Genomic DNA, 3,879 nt, shown 5'->3' on the forward strand with positions numbered 1-3,879 from the left:
TTCCTGTATCCCAAACCCTGAGCATTCCCAGTTTCCTGCATCCCAAACCCCGAACATCCCCAGCTTTCCTGCATCCCAAACCCTGAGCATCATCCTGAGCATGCCTGGCTTTCCTGCATCCCAAACCCTGAGCATTCCCAGTTTCCTGCATCCCAAACCCTGAGCATCCCCAGCTTTCCTGCATCCCAAACCCTGAGCATTCCCAGTTTCCTGCATCCCAAACCCAGAGCATTCCCAGTTTTCCTGCATCCCAAACCCTGAGCATTCCCATCTTTCCTGCATCCCAAACCCTGAGTATTCCCAGTTTCCTGCATCCCAAATCCCTGAGCATCCCCATCTTTCCTGCATCCCAAACCCTGAGCATCCCCAGTTTCCTGCATCCCAAACTCTGAGTATTCCCAGTTTCCTGCATCCCAAACTCTGAGTATTCCCAGTTTTCTGCATCCCAAACCCTTAACAACCCCAACCTTCCTGCATCCCCAAACCTTTGAACATTCCCAGTTTTCCACCCCCACAGCTTGTGGCATCACTATCCCACCAATCCCAACTACAGACCCCCACCCCAACCTCCAAGGAGCTCCCAAAATCCCCCTCTGAGCCCCTTTAGGGTGGGACCCACAGCCCCCCTCCCTCTGGATTCGCCACCTACACTGGATGGAAAAATCCCTTAAACAACATTTTGGGGTTTTTTCCCAGCCCCTGATCCCTCCTTTTCCCCTCCACTGTGTTCCTTTCCCTCCCATTCCCTCTCCACCCTGAGGGATTATCCATCATCTCCCCCCCTCCCGCTTCCCTCTTTATCAGCGATGATAAATCCCGGTGGGATGGGACGTCCCCCCAAAAGGAGCCGGCAGCTCGCGGAGCACCCCCCTGGGCTGGGAAATATCCCCTCTTCCCACAAAATCCGAGACTTCCAGGCCCCACGGAGATGCTGGAGCCACCCCGGTGCCACCCCTTGCCTCCGAATTTCAGGGTGGGATCCCCTGGTTTGGCCCCAAAACGTTGGTTGGTGCGCGAAGGCACCGGCGGCTCTGCGGGATCTCCCTCTTCCTCCTGGAGGCGCGCGGAATTTTTCTCCGTCTCCCCCAGCCAGGAAGTTGGGGAGGGAATGGGAATGTTGGTGGCTGGTGGATCCCATGAGAAGTCGTGAACCAGGAGCAGAAGAACTCGGGGTCTTTCCAGGCCCCGCTTTCGGCCGGAAGAAGCGCCGCGGTGGGAATTCCGGACGACCCTCCGCCGCATTTCCGAAGCGACGGCCAAGGAATTCCACCGATCCGCCCTCCAGAGGTGGGAGCGGGAGATCCCCCGGAAGTCACGGGCACGGCGGATGCCAGGGAAGGATAGGGATGAGCCGGTGGATCAAGGTACGGATGAATCACCGGCGTCCCGGTGCCCAAAGTCACGCGGGGACGGCACAAAGCCACGGAGGCACCGTTGATGCCGACGGAAGGCGGGATACGGAGAAGCACCGGTCGATGTTTGCTTAGGATTCCCAAACCACTACCCGGAGAGAGAAGACAATTCCATGGGAATGGAAACCACAGATGGATATCTGAGGGCTCTGGGATGTCCGAGGGCCTCGGGATGTCGGCGGTGCTGCACTGTGAGTGCCAGTCTCCGGTGAGGTCTCCGGCCTCACCTCTGGAAAAACCTCCTCTCGGATCCTTTCCTCTGGGGGCTCTCTGGTGATCCGCCCCCTCCCATCATCCAGAGCCTTGGAGATCCCCGGAAAGGAGCTTGGCTGGGGGCGGGATGCCCCCGGTGCCTCCATGGGAGGTGTTCCAGCCCTACCAGACCCTCATCACCACCTCCCTCCAGGACGACTGATTTCCTCTTGGATGTTTGGCCGACGAGCTCAACCGCTCCCGGCGTCGAAATCTGCCAATTCCCGCAGAGTCCCGCGCCGGGACCCGCGGCGCCTCCCACTCGGCAAAGCCGATGATCCCAAGGCAGAGAGAGTCTTTCCAGAGGTTTTGGCCTGGAGCCACGAGACCCACCAACGTGCTCCAACCCTGCTTGGTGTCCAACACTTTAACAGGAAAATAAAAGTGGGATGGAGACAATTCCACGCGAGGGAGGACAACCCGTCCCTCCCGGGCCTTCCGGCCTTCGGGCCTTCGCTTAGTTTGGATCTTCCGTGTTTTTCCTCCTGGATGGTTTTCCCGAGTGCTGGTTTCAGTGGTCCCGGTGCCAGGCCAGTGTCTGGATTTGATGGATGAGGCCTCTCGGAAAGGGATAAGGCACGGACGTGGTGGGACGTGGGCGGGGGTGCCAAGGAAGGCTGATGACGCCTCTTTTGAAGGGACATGGTGAGAGTGGCCGGTTCCTGGCAGAATTCACACCCAGAAGGCACAAAGGAGGATCTGGGAAACTCTGGTGGGGTTCCCCTCAATCCTTGGAGCACATCACCCTGCAGAGCAGCTCCGAGGGGGTGAAGGACAAGAAATCACCCTTGGTGCATCCATCCAAATGGATGCACCCTCGGTGATCGGCCGGGGACGCAGAGCCGGCTGGGAGAGCTCCGGGTGCTGCTGCCATCCAGAGGAACCTTCCCGGCCTGGAGAAACGGGCTGCCAGGAACCTCGGAAGGATCGACAAGGAGGAAAGTCCTGCCCTTGGGGAGGAACAACCCCCGGCACCAGGATGTGCCATGGGAACATGCCAGAGGTCCCTTCCCACCTCAACCGTCCTTTCCCACCCCTGCCATCCCTTCCCAATTCCACCATCCCTTCCCACTTCCACAGTCCCTTCCCAGCTCCATCATCCCTTCCCAATTCCACCAGCCTTTCCCACCTCCGCCATCCCTTCCCACCTCCACCATCCCTTCCCACCTCCATCATCCATTCCCACTTCCACCATCCCTTCCCACCCCGCCATCCCTTTCCATCTCCATCATCCTTCCCAATTCCACCATCCCTTCCCAATTCCACCAGCCTTTCCCACCTCCGCCATCCCTTCCCACTTCCACCATCTCTTCCCACCTCCACCACCCCTTCCCACCTCCTCCATCCCTTCCTTTCCCACCTCCGCCATCCCTTCCCACCTCCACCATCCCTTCCCACCTCCATCATCCATTCCAACCTCCACATTCCTTCCCACCTCCATCATCCCTTCCCAATTCCACCATCCCTTCCCACCTTCATCATCCCTTCCCACCTCCATCATCCCTTCCCAATTCCACCGTCCTTTCCCACCTCCACCATCCCTTCCCACTCCACAATTCCTTCCGACCTCCACCCTCCTTTCCCACCTCCACCATCCCTTCCCACCTCCTCCATCCCATGACTCACTGATTTTTTGGGCTCATGCCCAGCTGGAGGACCCAGGAGAGCACTGAGTGGTGGAGTAGGAGTGTGGAATTCATTGGGAATTCCTGGATCGTGTCCATCCGGGAGCAGAGCCTGCTTAGGGAAGGTCGGGAGAGGGAAGCACTGCCATGGCTTCCCAACATCTCCACCACCATTCCCACCTCCAGGAGCCCAGGAACAGGATTTGGGAGGGGAATGAGGCCAGGGAAGAGCTGATGAGCTGCCGGCACCTTTTCCTGGGTGTCTTCCAATGAGTTGCATGGCTGGATGGGCTGGAAGTGGGCGGATGCCGGAGCACCGGGAATTTAATGATCTAATTTAGATCCAATCTAATCCAACTCTCCCAACCCAATCCAACCCAACCCTCCTAACCCAACCCTTCCAACCAAATCCAACCCTTCCAACCAAATCCAACCCAACCCAACCCTTCCAATCCAACTCCACCCAATCCAATCCATCCCAACCCATCTCAACCCAACCCTCCCAATCCAACCCATCTCAACCCAACCCATCCAACCCAACCCTCCCAACTCAAACTAATGTAAACCAACCCAACCATTGCAACCCTCCC

General features: G+C 58.2%; 1 protein-coding gene and 1 long non-coding RNA gene across 4 annotated transcripts in view; both read left to right on the forward strand.

The window, feature by feature from the left end:
* The window catches only part of PNOC (prepronociceptin), a 14,120-nt gene that overhangs the window by 5,800 nt on the left and 4,441 nt on the right, over nucleotides 1-3,879 (forward strand). The window lies entirely within an intron of this gene.
* LOC113974592 lies at nucleotides 2,475-3,576 on the forward strand. The gene is made up of 2 exons (XR_003536593.1): nucleotides 2,475-2,667; nucleotides 3,314-3,576. It is a non-coding gene; the product is annotated as an uncharacterized LOC113974592 (long non-coding RNA).

The sequence above is a fragment of the Neopelma chrysocephalum genome, unplaced genomic scaffold (genome assembly GCF_003984885.1).
Source record: "Neopelma chrysocephalum unplaced genomic scaffold, ASM398488v2 Primary Assembly neopelma1_123, whole genome shotgun sequence".
Classification (NCBI taxonomy): Eukaryota; Metazoa; Chordata; class Aves; order Passeriformes; family Pipridae; genus Neopelma; species Neopelma chrysocephalum.